Below are 21,901 nucleotides of genomic sequence, written 5' to 3'. Positions count from 1 at the left end.
ATATGAAAACATGCTCAAAGTCACTAATCATCCGAGAGATGCAAATCAAAACAACAATGAGGTACCATCTCACACCTGTCAGACTGGCTATCATCAACAAATCAACAAACGACAAGTGCTGGAGAGGATGTGGAGAAAAAGGAACACTTGTGCACTGCTGGTGGGAATGCAGACTGGTGCAGCCACTATGGAAGACAGTATGGAGTTTCCTTAAGAAACTGAAAATGGAACTCCCATTTGACCCTGTGATCCCACTTCTAGGAATATATCCCAAGAAACCAGAAACACCAATCAGAAAGGATATATGCACCCCTATGTTCATAGCAGCACAATTCACCATAGCTAAGATCTGGAAACAGCCTAAGTGCCCATCAGTCGATGAATGGATTAGAAAACGGTGGTACATCTACATGATGGAATACTATGCTGCTCTAAAAAGGAAGGAACTCTTACCATTTGCAACGTCATGGATGGAACTGGAGAGCATTATGCTAAGTGAAATAAGCCAGTCAATGAAGGAAAAATACCACATGATCTCACTCATTCATGGATAATAGAGACCATTATAAACTTTTGAACAATAATAGATACAGAGGCAGAGCTGCCTCAAACAGATTGTCAAACTGCAGCAGGAAGGCCGGGGAGGGTTGGGGGGCAGTAGGTAGGGGGGTAAGAGATCAACTAAAGGACTTGTATGCATGCATATAAGCATAACCAGTGGACATAAGACATTGGGGGATAGGGGAGGCTAGGGGACTGTCTAGGGCGGGGGGATAAAATGGACACATATGTAATACCCTTTGTAATACTTTAAGCAATAAAAAATAAAATAAAATAAAAAAAAAATAAAAAATTTGGCTCTCAAAAAAAAAAAAAAAAGAAAATGCCCCAATGAGGTTGAAACAGCCCCCATGAGGCTGGGACGGCCCCTGTGAGGCGGGACGGCCCCTGTGAGGCTGAGATGGCCCCTGTGAGACTGAGACGGCCCCTGGGAAGCTGAGAAAAATACCACATGAACTCACTCATTTATGGATAATAAGAAACATTATAGACTGATGAACAAAAATGGATACAGAGGCAGAGCAGCATTAAGCAGAATGTCAGACTATAGAGGGAACCCTGGGGAGGGTTGGGGGGAGTAGGAGATCAACCGAAAGACTTATATGCTTGCATATGAGAATAACTAATGGACACAAGACACTGGGGGGAGGGGGATGCGGGGGGAATGTCAAGGGGGACAAAAAAGGAGACATGTGTAATACTCTTTGTAATACTTTAAGAAATAAAATAAAATAAATAAATAAAAGTGTTCCTACAAATCAATAAGAAAAAAAAAGGCAGAAGCCATGAATAAGGATAAAGCACAAATAAAGAATGACATAGCTGAAATAAAAAATAACTTGGAAGGAATCAACAGTAGACTAGAAGAAACTGAGGACCAAATCTGTGAATGAGAAGACAAGGTCAGAAAAAACACCCATTCAGAGCAGGAATTGAGGGAAAAAATTAAAAAGCAAGAGGAGAGTTTAAGAAAGCTTTGGTACAACATGAAAGAACAATAACTGCATAATAGGGATTCCAATATGATAAGAATCAAAGCAAGGAATAGAGAACCTGTTTGAATAAATAATGACAGAAAGTTTCCCTACCCTGGTGAAGAAAAATGTCACTCAAGTTCAGGAAACACAGAGAATCCCAATCAAGATGACCCCTAAAATACCTACATTATAATTAAAATGGAAAACATTAAAGACAAAGAAAGAATCTTAAAGATTGCAAGAGAGAGACAGAAAGTTACCTACAAGGGAGCTCCCATTAGACTGTCAACTGATTTCTCAATAGAAACACTTCAGTCTAGAAGGCAGTGGCATGAACTGTTCAATGTAATTAAATTAAGCGACTGAATCCAAGACTACTCTATCCAGCAAGGCTATCATTTAAAATTAAAGATGAAATAAAGAGCTTCACAGGGGAAAAAAAAGGCTAAAAGAGTTTATCACCACCAAACCAGCACTGTAAGAACTGCTAAAGGGACTGTTGTAAGAAGAAATATAGAAAGAGGGACACAGGTATAAAGAATTAAAATGCTGGAGTCAGGATCTTGGACAGCTGGAGGCAGCGGTGGCGACTGATATGGATGGTTTCTGCCTGCGGTAGCCCTCCAAATTCGTCGGTTTTTAGGCCACAGCTCTCGAAGTAACTTTAAGGAAGGGAAGATATTTTGTGTCTGCTCTCTCCGCCAGAAATGGCCAATGTGCTCTGTAACAGAGCCAGACTGGTTTCCTATCTCCCAGGATTTTTCTCTTTAATTAAAAGGGCTGTCAATCCCAAAGCCTTTTCAACTGCAGGATCTTCAGGTTCTGATGAGTCTCATGTGGCCACTGCACGTCTTGAACAATATGGCTGGATGAAATAATGGGACCATTTGGGCCTTAGGACCAGAGATTCCAGCTTCCTGGGAACATAGGTTTTGATTGTCATCTCAATGAGACCATGTCACAGAAGAAAAGTCAGGTTCATAAAACTTCACCTGATGTTTCAGCAGAACCTTTATCAAATGAAAGACATGAATTTGTGATGGCACAATATGTGAATGAATTTCAGGGTAATGATGCACCTGTTGAGCAAGAAATTAACAATGCAGAAACAAAGTGGAGTGTGCAATCCAAATATGCCCAGAATTGCTACAACGAGATTTTCTTTTTTTTTTTAATATATTTTATTGATTTTTACAGAGAGGAAGGGAGAGAGATAGAGAGTTAGAAACATCGATGAGAGAGAAACATCGATCAGCCGCCTCCTGCACACCTCCTACTGGGGATGTGCCCGCAACCCAGGTACATGCCCTTGACCGGAATCGAACCTGGGACCTTTCAGTCCGCAGGCCGACGCTCTATCCACTGAGCCAAACAGGTTTCGGCTACAAAGAGATTTTCAATCACTGTTTCCAGAAATGGCCACCAATAAACTGATGATTCTGACCATAACACAGAAAATTAAGAATGATGTAACTATGTGGAGTGAGGAGGAAGAAAATGAAAGAGAAATGCTCTTAGAAAAGTTTATCAGTGGTGCTAAGGAAATATGCTATGCTCTTCAAGCTGAAGGCTACCGGGCTGCCTTTACTGACCCATTATCTGGTTTCGTGTTTTTTGGACCACATACAAATAACACTCTTTTTGAAACAGATGAACACTATCGTCATTTAGGATTCTTGTTGATGACCTTGGCTGCTGCAAAGTGATTCATCATAATCTCTGGGGTACCCATGTGGTTGTAGGAAGTATCTTCGCAAATGCAACATCAGATAGCCATATTATAAAGAAATTAAGTGGAAGTTAGTAGTAATATCAATGTATTTACTGTACTATTTCTACTTAACATTTGAGTTGATCTATAAACACTGTCAAAGGCTTCAGTTTTTAAAATTTACTTATTTCTAGGTATTTATATTAACATTTATAAATTTACAGCATTGACAGGGATTTGTGATTTTTAAATCTCAAAAGTTCATATTGTCTATGAATACTGGTACATGTTAAGCACATCCACATTGTACAGAATGTGGTAAATAACATGTAACTATGGTATGATCTATTGTTACTGCTCCCCTTTAGTAGAAAAACCTTAGTTTTATTTTTTTTAATATATTTTATTGATTTTTTACAGAGAAGAAGGGAGAGGGATAGAGAGTTAGAAACATCGATGAGAGAGAAACACCGATCAGCTGCCTCCTGCACACTCCCTACTGGTATGTGCCCGCAACTAAGGTACATGCCCTCGACTGGAATCGAACCTGGGACCCTTGAGTCCGCAGACCGATGCTCTCTGTCCACTGAGCCAAACCGGCTAGGGCGAAAAACCTTAGTTTTAATTATTTTCTCTAAAAATAAATTATACATTTGCTATGGTATTTTTTTTCATTGCAATATTTTTTAAATATGGCTCTTAAGAATCCTAAGAAATTGTATTAATCTTTACAAAGTACTTTTTTTTAATGAATGTGATTGAAAAGTCTAGATTTAACTTTTCCTAATTTTCTTTTTTCTTATACCAGTCTTGAGTATTGCTTTGAAATAATGTACATATAGGAAAAGAAGAGTAAGAATAATACTACATGTTTAAAGGCATATGAATCTCATCCTTATACATACTAAAGGAATAATTCTTAACTTCTTGGTTGTAATAAATAAATGTGGATTATTTTGAGACAAAAGAAAAAGAATTAAAATGCCAATAAATAAGTACCTATCAATAATAACCTTAAGAGTAAATGGATTAAATGCTCGAATCAAAAGACATAAGGTAGCTGAATGGATAAGATAACATGGTCTATGTATATACTGTCTATTAGAGACCAACCTCAGAATAAGAGCTCACACAGTATAAAAGTAAAGATATTGAAGAAACTTTTCCATGTATAAATGGAAATGAATTTTTTAAAAAAGCAGGGGTAGAAATACTCATATCTGACAATATAGACTCCAAAATGAATCCCATTAGAAGAGACAATAAAGGCCACTTCATAATACTAAAGGGATTGATACAAAAAGTGGATATAACCATGGTAAACATATATAGACCCAATACAGGAGCATCCAAATATATAAAAAAATTTAAGGGTGAGATCAACAGCAATACAATCACAGTAGGGGACTTTGTAACCCTACTGACATCACTAGACAAGAAAATCAACAAGGAAACAGCGACCCTATACAACACACTAGATCAAATGGATATAATTGACATTTACAGAACATTGCACTCCAAAGCTGCAGAATTATATATTCTTCTCAAGTGCACATGGGTCATTCTCAAAGATAGACTACATGTTAGGACACAAAGTAAGCCTCTACAGTTCAAGAAGATTGAAATCATATCAAGCATGTTCTCAGATCACAATGGGATGAAACTAGAAATCAACTACAATAAAAACACCGAAAACATTTAAACACATGCAGCTAAATAGCATGTTATTAAACAATGAATGGGTTACCAATGAGATAAAGGAAGAAATAATGAACTTCCTGAACCAAATGAAAATGAACACACAGCAATCAAAAATCGATGTGACACAGCAGAAGCAGTCCTGAGAGGGAAATTCATTGTGTTACAGGCTTACCTCAAAAATCAAGAAAACTTTCTAATAAACTGTCTAGCTAGCCCTACACCTTAAAGAACTAGAAAGAGAAGAACAAGAAAAGCCCCGAGTAAGTGAAGGAAGGAAATAATAAAGATCAGAGCAGAATGACACAGAGACTAAAAAACACTACAAAAGATCAATGAGTCCAAGAGCTGGTTCCTTGAAAAGATAAAGACTGAAAGAAGACTGATGGCCTGGTCGGGTGTGGCTTAGCATTTGAGCATCAGCCTAGGAACCAAGAAGTCAACGGTTCAATTCCCAGTCAAGGCATATGCCCTGGTTTCGGGCTTGATCCCCAGAGTGGGGCCTGCAGGCGATAGCAAATCAATGATTCTCTCTCATCATTGATGTTTCTATCCCTCCCTCCCCCTTTCTCTCTTAAATCAATAAAAATATATGTTTAAAAAAAAGAAATGAAAGAGGCAAACTAACAATTTACACCACAGAAATACAAAGGATTGTAAAAATATACTATGAACAACTATATGCCAAGAAACTAGACAACCTGGGCAAAATGGACACATTCTAAATGAGCGGTTCTCAACCTGTGGGTTGCGATCCCTTTGGGGGTCAAACGACCTTTTCACAGGGGTCGCCTAAGACCATCGGAAAACACATATATATAATTACATATTGTTTTTGTGATTAATCACTATGCTTTAATTTGTAACAATGAAATTGGGGGTCACCACAACATGAGGAACTGTATTAAAGGGTCGCGGCATTAGGAAGGTTGAGAACCACTGTTCTAGATACATACAATCTTCCAAAACTCAATCAGAAAGAATCGGGAAACCTGAATAAACCAATAACAATTAATGAAATTGAAGCAGTACTAAAAAAAAAAGAAAAAAAAAACCTCCCAGTACACAAAAGCCCTGGACCGAATGACTTCACAGGTGAGTTTTACCAAATATTCAAAGAAGTAGTATCCATCCTTTTCAAACTACTCCAAAAAATTCAAGAGGAGAGAAGCTTTCCAAGCTTATTTTATGAGGCCAGCATTATCCTAATTCTAAAACCAGATAAAGACACTACAAATAAAGAAAGTTACAGGCTAATATCCCTGATGAACATAGATGCTAAAATCCTCAATAAAATCTTAGTAAATCAGATTCAGCAATATATTAAAAAGATCATACACAATTATCAAGTGGGATTTATTCTAAGGATGTAAGGTTGGTACAATAATTGCAATTCAATAAATGTGATACAATTTGGCCGCTGTTGCTCAGCGGTAGAGCATCCACCCATGAACCAGGAGGGAGCAGTTCAATTTCCAATCAGGGCACATGCTGGGGTTGCAGGCTCAATCCCCAGTGGCAAGTGTGCAGGAGGCAGTTTATCAATGATTCTCTCTCATCATTGATGTTTCTACCTCTCCCTCCTCCCTTCCTCTCTGAAATAAATAAAAATATATTTTAAAATAAAAATAAAAAATAAATGTGGTACATCATATAAACAAAATAAAGGATAAAAATTACATGATCATATGAATACAGACACCAAAAAGCATTGGACATAATCTAGCATCCATTTTTGATAAAAATTTTAGCACAATGGGAATAGATGGAACATACCACTTATAATAAAGGCCATATATGACAAACCTACAGCTAACATCATACTCAATGGGCAAAAATTAAAAGCATTTCCCTAAGAACAGGAAAAGCACAAGGATATCCACTTTCACCACTCTTTTTAAAGTATATATATATTTCTCCATTGATTTCAGAAAAGAAGGGAGAAGGAGAGAGAGATAGAAACATCAATGATGAGAGAGAATCATTGATCGGCTGCCTCCTGCATGCCCTCCACTGGGGATGGAGCCCGCAACCCAGGCATGTGCCCTTCCTTGGCTGGAATCAAACCTGGGACCCTTAAGTCCACAGGCTGACGCTCTATCCACTGAGCGAAGCCAGCTAGGGCTCACCACTCTTTTTGTTTGTTTGTTTTTAAACCTCACCCGAGGATATTTTTTTCTATTGATTTTTAGAGAGTGGAAGGGAGGTTGGGAGGGGATGAGAGACAGAGGAGAGAGGAAGAGGGAGACATCGCTGTGAGAGAGACACATGGATTAGCTGCCTCCAGCGCGCAGCTAGACCAGGACTGGGGATCAACCCACAACCCAGGTATGACTCCTTGACAGGAAATCAAACCCATGATTCTTTGGTGCATGGGCGGTGTGTGGGCTGAATCTCTAACCACTGAAAAACACCAGCCAGGGCAATAAAAAGTATATTTTTTAATGTTCTCACTGATTTTATTTATTTATTTTATTTTTAAGTCTTTCTTGTTGAAAGTATATGTCCCTCTTTTCCCCCCATTGACTCCTACTGCCCCTTCACCTAGCTCCCCCCCACACCCAGTCCTTCACCACCTTATTGTCTGAGTCCATGGGTTATGTGTATATTTATATATGCACACAAGTTCTTTGGTTGATCACTTCCCACCCACCCACCCTCCCGGCCTTCCCTCTGAGATTCCACACTCTGTTCCATGCTTCCATGTCTCTGGATCTAGTTTGTTCATCAGCTTATTTTGTTCATTAGATTCCACATATGAGTGAGATCATGTGATACATGTCTTTCTCTGAATGGCTTATTTTGCTTAGCATAATACTCTCCAGGTTCCTCCATGTTGCCTCAAAGTGTAAGAGGTTCTTCTTTTTTACTGCTGCATAGTATTCCATGGTATAAATGTACCACAGCTTTTTTTATCGACTCATCTACTGATGAGCACTTAAGCTGTTTCTAAATCTTAGCTATTATAAATTGTGCTATTATGAACATAGGGGTACATACATTCTTTCTGATTGGTGTTTCTGGTTTCTTAGGATATATTCCTAGAAGTGAGATCACTGGGTCAAATGTCAGTTTCATATTTAATGTCTTGAGGAAACTCCATACTGTTTTCTATAATGGCTGCACCAGTCTGTTTTCCCACCAGCAGTGTACTAGGGTTCCCTTTTTCTCCACATCCTCGGCAGCACTTGTCATTTGTTGATTTGTTTGTTTTCTTTTGTTTTGTTTTGTTTTTATTTATTTTTTTATTGCTTAAAGTATTACAAAGGGTATTACATATGTGTCCTTTTTTTCCCCCTCGCCCTTAAGAATCCCCTGGCCTCCCCTACCCCCCAGTGTCTTATGTCCATTGCTTATGCTTATATGCATGCATACAAGTCCTTCGGTTGATCTCTTACCCCCCTCCCTCCTGCCCCCCAACCCTCCCCGGCCTTCCCACTGCAGGTTGACAATCGGTTTGAGGCAGCTCTGCCTCTGTATCTATTTTTGTTCAAAAGCTTATAATGGTCTCTATTATCCAAGAAGGAGTGAGATCATGTGGTATTTTTCCTTCATTGACTGGCTTATTTCACTTAGCATAATGCTCTCCAGTTCCATCCATGCTGTTGCAAATGGTAAGAGTTCCTTCTTTTTTAGAGCAGCATAGTATTCCATCGTGTAGATGTACCACCGTTTTCTAATCCATTCATCGACTGATGGGCACTTAGGCTGTTTCCAGATCTTAGCTATGGTGAATTGTGCTGCTATGAACATATGGGTGCATATATCCTTTCTGATTGGTGTTTCTGGTTTCTTGGGATATATTCCTAGAAGTGGGATCACAGGGTCAAATAGGAGTTCCATTTTCAGTTTTTTGAGGAAACATCATACTGTCTTCCATAGTGGCTGCACCAGTCTGCATTCCCACCAGCAGTGCACGAGTGTTCCTTTTTCTCCACATCCTCTCCAGCACTTGTCGTTTGTTGATTTGTTGATGATAGCCAGTCTGACAGGTGTGGATGGTACCTCATTGTTGTTTTGATTTGCATCTCTCCGATGATTAGTGACTTTGAGCATGTTTTCATATGTCTCTTGGCTTTCTGAATGTCCTCTTTTGAAAGGTGTCTATTTAGGTCCTTTGCCCATTTTTTGATTGGATTGTTTATCGTCCTTTTGTTAAGTTGTATGAGTTCCCTATAAATTTTGGAGATTAGGCCCTTATCAGATATGACATTGGCAAATATGTTTTCCCAAGCAGTGGGTTTTCTTGTTGTTTTGTTGATGGTTTCTTTTTTTTAATTAAATCCTTATTGTTCAGATCATTATATTTGTTCCTCATTTTTCCCCCCATAACTCCCCTCCTCCCAGTTCCCACCCCACACTCCGCCCTCACTCCCCACCCACTGTCCTCATCCATAGGTGCACGATTTTTGTCCAGTCTCTTCCCGCATCTCCAACACCCCTTTCCCCCCAAGAATAGTCAGTCCATTCCCTTTCTATGTCCCTGATTCTATTATGATCACCAGATTATTTGTTCACTTGATTCTTAGATTCACTTGTTGATAGATGCATGTTTGTTGTTCATAATTTGTATCTTTACCTTTTTCTTCTTCTTCCTCTTCTTAAAGGATACCTTTCAGCATTTCATATAATACTGGTTTGGTGGTGATGAACTCCTTTAGCTTTTCCTTATCTGTGAAGCTCTTTATCTGACCTTCAGTTCTGAATGAAAGCTTTGCTGGATAAAGTAATCTTGGTTGTAGGTTCTTGGCATTCATCACTTTGAATATTTCTTGCCACTCCCTTCTGGCCTGCAAAGTTTCTGTTGAGAAATCAGCTGACAGTCATATGGGTATTCCCTTGTAGGTAACTAAGTTTCTTTCTCTTGCTGCTTTTAAGATTCTCTCTTTATCTTTTGCTCTTGGCATTTTAATTATGATGTGTCTTGGTGTAGTCCTCTTTGGATTCCTTTTGTTTGGGGTTCTCTGCGCTTCCTGGACCTGTAAGTCTATTTCTCTCACCAGGTGGGGGAAGTTTTCTGTCATTATTTCTTCAAATAGGTTTTCAATATCTTGGTCTCTCTCATCTTCTGGCACCCCTATAATTCTGATGTTGGTATGCTTGAAGCTGTCGCAGAGGCTCCTTACACTATCTTCGTATTTTCAGATTCTTTTTTCATTTTGCTTTTCCAGTTGGGTGTTTTTTGCTTCTTCGCATTTCGAATCTTTGACTTGATTATTGCGCTCCTCTGGTCTGCTGTTGGGTGTCTGTATAATAGTCTTTATTTCAGTCAGTGTATGCTTAATTTCTAGTTGGTTCTTTATCACAACATCGAGGGTCTCATTAGATTTCTTGAGGATCTCACTACATTTATCGGCGGCTTCTAGACAGTTCTTGAGAGACCTTAAAAGTGTGGTTCTGAACTCTATATCCTCCATGGACAATTTTGTCCTGTTTCTTTGTCTCCGCATTTTTTATGCTTTCTTGGTGAACCCCCTAGTGGTCTCTGTGGGCAGTCTTGTAGTTAAGCCTTGATTGTTGTCAGCAATACCGGGGGTGATTTGACCTCCAGGCTAACTGGCTATGAGAGTCAGCTGTGTCTGCAGTGGGAGAGCTTCTGTGCTGGATCTCTAGGGCGGTGCTAATCTAGCATTTGCCTGAGGCTATCCGGCAAATGGCTCTGCGCAGGGCTTGGGCGGGCCAGGTCCCTGGGGATCTACAGGGCGGGTGGAGCAAGCAGTTATGGCTGCTCTCAGTTCTGTCCCTAGGGGCTCTGCCTCACAGAGTCCCAGCAATCACTGCAAACCTCGGAGAGAAAGCTGCCTTCAATTTCCAACCGAAGCCAGACAGTCCAACTTCTCCCGTTTGAGTCTGGGTCCCTAGAGACTCGCCCGGCTCTGGAGCTCAGAGTCTGAAACTCCCTCCTGATTGAAAATAACAACCGCGCCCTCCGCCGCCAGCCCACTCCGCGCACACTACGCACCTGAGTATTTCACTTCAGCACTGCGCCTCCTCTGAGTCTGGGTATGATATTCTCTTTCCTCCTAGTTGTAGAATTTCCACTCAGCCAGCCTTCCTGTGGTTCTGGATGATGTCCGTTCCGTCTTTAGTTGTTTTTTGAAGTGGTTGTTCGAGGCAGCAATCTCCGGTGTTAACCTATGCTGCCATCTTGATTTTTCTCCCCCTGTTTTGTTGATGGTTTCTTTTGCTGTGCAGAAACTTTTTATTTTGATGTAGTCCCATTTGTTCATTTTCTCTTTAGTTTCAAGTGCCCTAGGAGCTGTATCAGTGAAGAAATTTCTTTGGCATATGTCTGAGATTTTGTTGCCTTTGGATTCTTCTAGAATTTTTATGGTTTCCCGTAGTACATTTAAGTCCTTTATCCATTTTGAGTTTATTCTTGTGTATGGTGTAAGTTGGTGGTCTAGTTTCATTTTCTTGCATATATCTGTCCAATTTTCCCAACACCATTAATTGAAGAGACTATCTTGGCTCCATTGTATGTTCTTGCCTCCTTTGTCAAATATTAATTGAGCATATTGGTTCGGGCCGATTTCTGGGCTCTCTATTCTATCCTATTGATCTACATGTCTGTTCTTGTGCCAGTACCAGGCAGTTTTGAGAACAGTGGCATTGTAATACAGCTTGATATCTGGTATTGAGGTCCCACCTACTTTGAAATTTCTCAGGATTGCTGCAGCTATTCGGGGTCTTTTTTTATTCCAGATGAATTTTTGGAAGGTTAGTTCTAGATCTGTGAAGTATGCCGTTGGGATTTTAATGGGAAGTGCATTGAATTTATAGATTGCTTCGGGTAGTATGGACATTTTAATGATGTTGATTCTACCAATCCATGAACACGGTATGTTTTTCCATCTGTTTATGTCTTCCTCTATCTCTTTTTTCAATGTCCTGTAGTTTTCTGAGTAGAGGTCTTTTACCTCTTTAGTTAAGTTTATTCCTAGGTAGCTTAATTTTTTTAGTATGATGGTAAATGGGATGGTAAATTATAATCTCTCTTCCTGAAAGTTCACTGTTGGTGTATGGAAATGCCTCAGATTTCTTGGGGTTAATTTTGTATCCTGCTACATTGCCAAATTCATGTATTAAGTCTAGTAGTTTTTTGATGGCGTCTCTACGGTTTTGTATGTATAATATCATGTTGTCTGCAAATAAGGACAGTTTTACTTCCTCTTTTCCAATTTGGATGCCTTTTATTTCTTCTTCTTGTCTAATTGCAATGGCTAATACTTCCAGTACTATGTTGAACAAGAGTGGTGAGAGTGGGCATCCCTGTCTTGTTCCTGTTCTTAGGGGAAATGGTGTTAGTTTTTGTCCATTGAGTATGATGTTGGCTGTGGGCCTGTCATATATGGCTTTATTATGTTGAGGTATGATCCTTCTACTCCCACCTTGCTGAGAGTTTTTATCAAAAATGGGTGTTGGATTTTGTCAAATGCTTTTTCTGCATCAATTGATATGACCATGTGGTTTTTTTTCTTTCAATTTGTTTATGTGATGTATCAGGTTTATTGATTTGCGGATATTGTACCCTCCTTGCATCCCTGGGATAAATCCTACTTGGTCATGGTGTATGATCTTTCTGATGTACTGCTGGATCCGATTTGCTAAGATTTTGTTGAGGATTTTGGCATCTATGTTCATGAGGGATATTGGCCTGTAATTCTCTTTCATTGTGTTGTCTTTACCTGGTTTTGGTATTAGGGTGATGCTGGCTTCATAGAATGAGCTGGGAAGTGTTCCTTCCTCTTGAATTTTTTGTAGTAGTCTGAGGAGGATAGGTTTTAGTTCTTCCTTGAATGTTTGGTAAAACTCCCCTGTGAAGCTGTCTGGCCCCAGGCTTTTGATTGCTGGGAGCTTTTTGATGACTGCTTCAATTTCTTCCATCGTTATTGGCCTGTTGAGATTTTTAGAATCCTCTGGATTGAGTTTTGGAAGATTGTATTTTTCTAGGAATATGTCCATTTCCTCCGGGTTGTCTAGTTTGTTGGAGTAGAGCTGTCCATAGTATTTTTTAACAATCATTTGTATTTCTGTGGGGTCTCTTCTTATTTCGCCTCTATCGTTTCTGATTTTGTTCATTTGGGTCCTCTCTCTTTGCTTCTTGGTGAGCCTGGCTAGAGGTTTGTCAATCTTGTTTATCCTTTCAAAGAACCAGCTCATAGTTTCATTGATTTTCTGTATTTTTTTTTTTTTTTTTTGGTCTCTACGTCATTCATTTCTGCTCTAATCTTTATTATCTCCTTCCTTCTGCTCACTCTGGGGTTTTCTTGTTGCTCTCTTTCTAATTCTTTGAGTTGTAGAGTTAGATGATTTACTACCATTTTTTCTTGTTTTTTTTTTTTGAGATAGGCCTGTAGAGCTATAAACTTCCCTCTCAGGACTGCTTTCATTGCGTCCCATAGGATTTGGGTTGTTGTGTTTTCATTGTCATTAGTTTCCAGGATGTTTTTAATTTCTTCTTTGATCTCCTTGGTAACCCAATCAATACTTAATAACATGCTATTCATCTTCCAAGTGTTTGAGTATTTTGGGTTGTTTTTATTGTAGTTTATTTCTAATATTATCCCATCGTGGTCTGAGAAGATGCTTGGTATGATTTCAGTCTTCTTGAATTTGGGGAGACTTTGTTTGTGACCCAATATGTGGTCTATTTTTGAATCTGTCCCATGAGCCTTTGAGTAGAATGTGTATTCCGTGGCATTGGGGTGAAGTGTTCTGAAGATGTCAATTAAGTCCATCTGATCTAGTGAGTCATTTAGGTTTGCTGTTTCTTTGCTGATTGTTTGTCTAGAGCAGCTGTGGGCAAACTACAGCCCACGGGCCAGATCGGGCCTGTTTCAAATGAATAAAACTAAAAAAAGCTGAGACCGGTTTGGCTCAGTGGATGGAGCGTCGGCCTGCGGACTGAAGGGTCCCAGGTTCGATTCCGGTCAGGGGCATGTACCTGGGTTGCGGGCATATCTCCAGTAGGAGATGTGCAGGAGGCGGCTGATCGATGTTTCTCTCTCATCAATGTTTCTGACTCTCTATCTCTCTCACCTTCCTCTCTGTAAAAAATCAATAAAATATATTAAAAAAAAAAAACTAAAAAAAAAAAAAGACTGTACCCTTTTATGTAATGTTGTTTACTTTGAATTTATATTAGTCCACACAAACACTCCATCCATGCTTTTGTTCCAGCCCTCTGGTCCAGTTTAAGAACCCATTGTGGCCCTCGAGTCAAAAAGTTTGCCCACCCGGTCTGGAGGATTTATCCAGTGATGTCAGTGGTGTATTAAAGTCCCCTACTATGATTGTATTGTTGTCAATCTCTCCTTTGATATCTTCCAGGAGTTTTTTTATATATTTGGGTGCTCCTGCATTGGGTGCATATATGTTTACCAGGGTTATATCTTCTTGTTGTATTGATCCCTTTAGTATTATGAAGTGGCCTTCCTTATCTCTTGTTATGGCCTTCACTTTGAGGTCTATTTTGTCCGATATAAGTATTGCTACCCCAGCTTTCTTTTCCTTTCCATTTGCCTGAAAGATATTTTTCCATCTCTTCACTTTCAGTCTGTGTGAGTCCCTTCTAATGAGGTGGGTTCCTTGTAGATAGCAAATGTATGGGTCATGGTTTTTTATCCATTCAGCCACTCGATGTCTTTTGGTTGGAGCATTTAGTCCGTTTACATTTAAAGTTATTAGTGCAAGGTACTTGTTTGTAGCCATTTCTTTTTTGTGTGTGGCTGTTTTCTTTCTGAGCTTTTCATTTCTTCTTTTTATACCAGTCCCTTTAGCATTTCTTGCATTGCTGGCTTGGTGGTGATAAACTCCCTTAACTTTTTTTGTCTGTGAAGCTTCTTATTTCCCCTTTAATTTTAAATGTTAGCTTTGCTGGATAGAGTATTCTTGGATTCAGTCCTTTGCTTTGCATCACTTTGTAAATTTCCGTCCATTCTTTCCTGGCCTGATGTGTTTCTGTTGAGAAATCATTTGATAATGTAATGGGAGATCCCTTGTATGTAACTTTCTGTCTCTCTCTTGCAGCCTGTAAGATTCTCTCTTTGTCCTGAACATTTGCCATGGTAATTATGATGTGTCTTGGTGTGGGTCTTTTCGGGTTCACCTTGTTTGGGACTCTCTGGGCTTGTGTGACTTTTTTCTTCCCCACCTCAGGGAAGTTTTCTGATATTATTTCTTCTAATAGGTTTTCTAATCCTTGTTCATCTTTCTGTTGTTCTGGCTCCCCTATTATTCGTATGCTGTTTTGTTTCATGTTGTCCCAAAGCTCCCTTAGGCTCTCCTCCTGTCTTTTAATTTTTTTCTCCAATTGCAGTACAGTTTGGGTGTGTTTTGCTTCCTTGTCTTCTAATTCACTAATTCAGTCCTCCGCTTCTCCAAGCCTACTGTTGATACTTTCAATGGTGTTTTTTATTGCAGCTATATTGCTCTTCATTTCTTCTTGGTTCTTGCATAAGTTATTGATTTTTTCATCTGTTTCTTCTTGCTTCTTGCATAGGTAGTTTATTTTTTCATCTGTTTCTTCTTGCTTCTTGCATAAGTTGTTGATTTTTTTCCTCCATCCGGTTTATGCACTCTAGGATCCTTAGTCTGAATTCTCTTTCTGTCATGTTGCATGCCTCTGTATCACTTAGCTGCTTTTCTGGCGCGTCCTCCTTTTCTTTCCTTTGGGGGTTTCTTTGTCTACCCATTTTTGATCTCACTGACATATCTAGAGGTTGAGTCGTTCAGTGGCTGCTCCCTGGATGGCAGTGGCTCCTTGGGCTGTGGTTGCTCCTTGGGCAGTTGCAGTAGCAGCTGCTCCTCAGTTGGCAGCAGCTCCTCTGGTGGGTGCAATTCACAGCTGTGGTGGCTCTTCTGGCTGGTGGGGGGAGGCTTCACGTACAGCTACTGTTCCTCAGACAGAGGGTGTGGTGCTCACGAGGCTGCTGTTGCTTGGATCTGCCCCAGAACCCCGAAGCAATCGGCCAGGCTCCATCCGCAGAGAACGTCAATCTCAAACTTGTGGTTCACAACCACAATGGCGTTTTCCTTCCCGAACGTGGGGTAGGCCCGGGGGTCCGTGTAGATGATGCACTCTGTGCCCGACCACCACTCCAACAGCATCACCAGCTCTTCCCCCAAGTGTCAGCTCCTCACAGCGAACAGGACTGCGGACCCCTCTCCCTCTGGGCCCTTCAGGCAGGAGCGCCCACGAGGAGAACCTGTTGATTTGTTGATGGTAGCCATTCTGACATGTGTGAGGTAATACCTCATTGTCGTTTTAATTGACATCTCTCGGATGATCAATGACTTCAAGCATTTTTTCATATGTCTCTTAGCCATCTGTATGTGTCTATTTAGGTCCTTTAGCCATTTTTTAATTGGGTTGTTTGTCCTCCTTTTGTTAAGTTGTATGAGTTCCTGATATACTAGTTTATTGGATATTATCCCTTTATCGGATGTATCATTGCCCAACATATTCTCCCATACAGTGGGCTCCCTTTTCATTTTTATGATTGTTTCTTTTGCTGTGCAGAAACTTTTTATTTTGATGTAATCCATTTGTTTATTTTCTCCTTAGTTTCCTTTGCCCTAGTAATTGTATCCATAAACACTGCTATGAGGATGTCTGAAATTTTATTGCCTACTAGAAGCCCGATGCATGAAATCCATGCAAGAGTAGGCCTTCTTTCCCCCGGCTACTGTCACCGGCTTCCCTTTGGCACCCGGGGCCCGGGCTCCCCTTGCAGCCCCGGCTTCCTCCAGAAGGTCATTTGAAAGGATGTCCAGTCTAATTAGCATATTATGCTTTTATTATTATAGACTAGAGGCCCAGTGCACAAAAATTTGTGCTCTCGGGGGGGAGAAGAGGTCCCTCAGCCCGGCCTGTTCCCTCTCACAGTCTGGTACCCCTCGGGAGATAAAGACCTGTTGGCTTAGGCCTGCTCCTGGGTGGCAGAGGGCAGGCCCAATCCCTAGGTGCAGCCCCTGGTCGGGCTCACAGAAGGGCCGATTGGGGAGTTGGGGCGCCGCCCCCTGTCATGCACAGAGCAGGGTGGATTGGGAGGTTGCGATGCCACCCTCAGTCATGCTCAGGGTAGGGCCAATTTGGGGGTTGGGGTACCGCCCCCTGTCACACTCAAGGCAGGGTCGATGGGGAGGTTGCGGCACCACCCCCTGTTACGCACAGAGCAGGGCCAATCAGGGGGTTGGGGAGCTCCCCCCTGTCATGCACAGAGTAGGGCCGATAGGGGAGTTGGGGCACCGCCTCCTGTCACACATAGAGCAGGGCCGATCAGGGGGTTGGGATGCTGCACCCTGTCACACTCAGGGCAGGGCCCATGGGGAGGTTATGGCTCTACCCCATCACACACAGAGCAGGGCCCGTGGCAGGGGGGTTGGGGCGCCGCACCCTGTCACACACAGAGCCTCAGGGCGATCAGGGGGTTGGGGAGCTCCCCCCTATCAAGCACAGAGCAGGGATGATCAGGGGGTTGAGGTGCCTTCCCCTGTCACAAACAGAACAGGGTGGATAGGGAGGTTGTGGCCCCATCCCCTGTCACACACAGAGCCGCAGGGCGATCAGGGGGTTTGGGCGCTGCCCCCTGTCACACTGATCCCGGTGCCGGGAGGCCTCGCAGCTCCGCTGATCCCAGTGCTGGGAGGCCTCGCGGCTCCACTGATCCCCGTGCTGGGAGGCATATTATCCTTTTACTATATAGGATAGAGGCCTGGTGCATGGGTGGGGCCGGCTGGTTTGCCCTGAAGAGTGTCCTGGATCAGGGTGGGGGTCCCCACTGGGGTGCCTGGCCAGCCTGGGTGAGGGGATGATGGCTGTTTGCAGCTGGTCACACACCCTTCAGGGTGGGGGTCCCCACTGGGATGCCTGGCCAGTCGGGGTGAGGGGCTGAGGGCTGTTTTCAGGCCTGCGGATGACTGAAGCTCCCAACTGCTCCTTTTTTTCTTTTATTCTTTTTATTCTGGGCCAGCTTTACCTCTGGCTCCAGCTCTGAGGCCTCTGCTGCTGAAAGCAGGTATCTGGTTTGTTTGGGTTCTATAATCAAAACACTGTATCAACTCCAGCTCTGAGATCCCGGCAGGCTGAAAGCAGGTTTGTGGGGTTTTGTTTAGCTTCTATATTTGTAACAATGTTTCAAACTGCAAGCTCAGAGGCCAACAAGGCAGGCGGGGAACATTGGTTTCCTCCGTCACTGGAGCAAGCAAGCCTCATGTTAACTTCAAGCTGCCTGGCTGCTTGCCGCCATCTTGGCTGGCAGTTAATTTGCATGTCTCCCTGATTAGCCAATGGGAAGGGTAGCGGATGTACGGCTAATTACCATGTTTCTCTTTTATTAGACAGGACTAGAGGCCTGGTGCACAAATTTGTGCACAGGTAGGGTCCCTGGGCCTGGCCAGCGATCAGGGCCGATCAGGGCCTGCTGGCTGGAAGGAATGGGGGGAAGGACTGCGGGAGGTTGACTGGCCAGGGGGAGGGACCACAGGAAGTTAGCCCTGGTCCCCTCTCTTCCAGCAGTTTCATTCCCACTGCCGCCGCTCCCATGTGCTGACAGTGCCAGCCCCACTTGCACCCGCTGATGGCGCGGAACGATTGGGGCCGGCACCAGTAGTGGGTGTGAGTGGGGCCAGTGCTGTCTGTGGGTTCAAGCAGCAGCTGCTGCCCCAATAACCCCTCAGGAGCAGGGGAAGGTGGAGAAGCCCTCAGGGTGGATGGCAGCGGGCGATTGGGACCAGCAGCGGGTGCAAGTGTCTGCTCCAGCACTGGCTATGTGTGTGAGCCGGACTGGCGCTGGCAGCTGGTGCGAGCTGGGCCGTCACTGGCAGCTGGTACGCAGGAGCCAAGAATTTTCAGTAACCACCAGAGTCTAGCCCAGCCGTGGGCAAACTACGGCCCGCGGGCCAGATCCGGCCCGTTTGAAATGAATAAAACTATTGAAGAAAAAGACCGTACCCTTTTATGTAATGATGTTTACTTTGAATTTATATTAGTTCACACAAACATTCCATCCATGCTTTTGTTCCGGCCCTCCGGTCCAGTTTAAGAACCCATTGTGGCCCTCAAGTCAAAAAGTTTTCCCACCCCTGGTCTAGCCCCAATGACAGTGACTGGCACCCCACCTTGGTTTGGCACCCCCCACTCACCTGCTCCACCATCCCGCTGTGGTTGACACCCACCATGCTCTACGCACGCTCCCTGGTGGTCAGCGTACGTCATAGCAACTGTTTGTTTGGTTGTTCTGATTGTTCCACCGTTTGGTCTATTTGCATATTATCCTTTTATTATATAGGATGGTTTCTTCTAGGATCTTTATGGTTTTACAACTTCCATTTAAGTCTTTTATCCATTTTGAGTTTATTCTTCTTTATGGTGTAAATTGGTGGTCTAGTTTTATTTTTTGCATGTATCTGTCCAATTTTTCCCAACACCATTTATTGAAGAGACTGTCTTGACTCCATTGTATCAACTTGCCTCCTTTGTCAAATATTAACTGAGCATAATATAATGGCTTCGGTAGATTTTTGGGGTCTCTGTTAGGTTGCATTGATCAATATGCCTGTTCTTGTGCCACTACCAGGCTGTTTTGATTATGGTGGCTTTGTAGTATAACTTGATATCTGAGATTGTGCTTTCTCTAACTTTGTTCTTCTTTCTGAAGATTATTGTGGCTATTTGGGGTCTTTTTTGGTTCCATATATGTTTTTAGAGTATTTGTTCTTAATCTGTGATAAATGCTGTTGTATTTTAATAGGGATTGCATTGTATCTGTAGATTGCCTTGGGTAGTATGGACATTTTAATTATATTAATTCTACCAAACCATGAATATGAGAGGGTGCAGGCTGACTTGAGGGATACCGCCCCCTGTGCACTATTTCTTGCACCAGGCCTCTAGTTAGTGTATAACAAATTACCCCAAAACTTGGTAGCATAAAAGAGCAAATATTTATTATCTCAGTTTCTTTGGGTCAGCAATTCAGAATCCTAGCTGGATGGAATGAACTCAGGGTCTTCCATGAGGTTTCAGTCCACAGGTCAGCCAGTGCTGTAATCTGTTTAAAGGCTTGACCAGGGTTGCTGGATCTGCTCTGAGGCCCAATCATGTGGCTGCTAGCATGTTCTTCCATAGCTGTCCGTAAAGCTGCAGTGTGCTTTCCACATAATTCAATTAAGCAGAAGCAAGTACAGTAGCTAAATGCAGGCCCTGCTCAAGGAGAGAATTAGGGATCACAAATTAAGTGGAAGAGTAGCAAGAATGTGTAGATATATGTTAACACCATCACAGGAAGGAGGAAAATACATAAGCAAAGAAAAAACTTAGTAATTAGGAAACACAAAATAACATAAAAAAAAATGAATACTGCCATGGCCAGTGTAGGTCAGTTGGTTGGAGTGTCCTCCTAGACAGGTTCAATTCCAGTTCAGGGCACACACCCAGGTTGTGGGTTCCATCTCCAGTTGGGGCCCATGCAGGAGACAGCTGATAGATGTTTCTTTCTCTCTCTGTTTCTCATTTTCTCTCCCTTTCTCTCCTTCTCCCTTCCTCCCTTCCACTCTAAAAATCAATAAAAAAAAAAATCCTTGGGTGAGGTTAAGAAATAAATAAATAAATAAATACACAGCAACAAATGAGATACTACTCATGAGATACTCCAAATATTATATCTACACTAATAAAAGACAAACATCCAAATTGACCATACCTTTGCTATGCCTTAAGCCATGCCCATCAGCCAATCAGAACAACTATATGCAAATTAACCTGACCAAGATAGTGGCCGGCATCCACGGTGCTGGAGAAAGCAGGAGGCTTGGTTGCCCAGTGATGGAGGAAGCCAAGCTTCCTGCCTGTCACGGCCAGCTCTAAGCTCTACTCAAGGCAACAAAGTTTCAATTATAGAAGATATATAAACCCCAGATACCTGCTTTCAGCTGGCTGTGGCCACAGAGGTGGAGAAAGCAGGAGGCTTGGGTTGCACCTGGCAATGGAGGAAGCCAAGCTTCCTGCCCGCCCTAGCCAGCTCTGAGCTCCACTCAAGGCTACAAAGTTTCAATTATAGAAGGTAAATAAATCCCAGAATAAGAAATAAAAATAAAAAAAGAGAGGCTGGGAGCTTCTGTCACCGGGGGGCTTGGCCATCCTGAAAATGGCCCTCAGCCCCTCACCCAGACTGGCCAGGCACCCCAGTGGGGACTCCCCACCCTAAAGGAGGTGTGGCAAGCCTGAAAACAGCCATCAGCCCCTCATCCAGGATGGCCAAAACTCCATGGAGTGAGGGTCCCCACTGGGGGCTGGGGGGCTTGACCAGCCTGCAAACAGCCATCAGCCCATCACCCAGGCTGGCCAGGCACCCTAGTGGAGACCCCCACCCTGAAGGGGGTGTGACCAGCCTACAAACACCCATCAGCCCCTCACCCAGGCTGGCCAGGCACCCCAGCGGGACCCCCACCCTGATCCGCGACACCCTTCAGGGCAAACCAGCCAGCCCCCACTTGTGCACCAGGCCTCTATCCTATATAATAAAAGGATAATATGCAAATTGACCCTAACAGCAGAATGACTGGGAATGACTGGTCACTATGACACACACTGACCACCAGGGGGCAGATGCTCAATTTAGGGACTGCCCCCTGGTGATCAGTGTGCTCCCACAGGGGGAGCTCTGCTCAGCCACAAGCCAGGCTGATGGCTGCCAGCACAGCGGTGGTGGCCAGAGCCTCTCCCACCTCCTCAGCAGCACTAAGGATATCCAACTGCAGCTTAGGTCTGCTCCCTGTTGGTAAGTGGACATACACCGAGGGCTACCGGGCTGCCAGAGGGATGTCTGACTGCCAGATTGGGTCCGATCCCCCAGGAAGCAGGCCTACACCAGCAGGTGGACATCCTCCAAGGGGTCCCAGAATGCAAGAGAGCATAGGCCAGGCTGAGGGACCCCCCAAGTGCACAAAT

General features: G+C 42.9%; 1 pseudogene; it reads left to right on the top strand.

The window, feature by feature from the left end:
- The first annotated feature begins 2,233 nt into the window (after positions 1–2,233).
- On the top strand, positions 2,234–3,342 carry LOC118651753 (annotated as a pseudogene).
- Positions 3,343–21,901: the final 18,559 nt, after the last annotated feature.

Source organism: Myotis myotis, unplaced genomic scaffold, assembly GCF_014108235.1.
Source record: "Myotis myotis isolate mMyoMyo1 unplaced genomic scaffold, mMyoMyo1.p scaffold_m19_p_3, whole genome shotgun sequence".
Classification (NCBI taxonomy): Eukaryota; Metazoa; Chordata; class Mammalia; order Chiroptera; family Vespertilionidae; genus Myotis; species Myotis myotis.
Note: the sequence above shows the minus strand (reverse complement) of the source record. Positions and strands in the feature narration are given on the sequence as shown.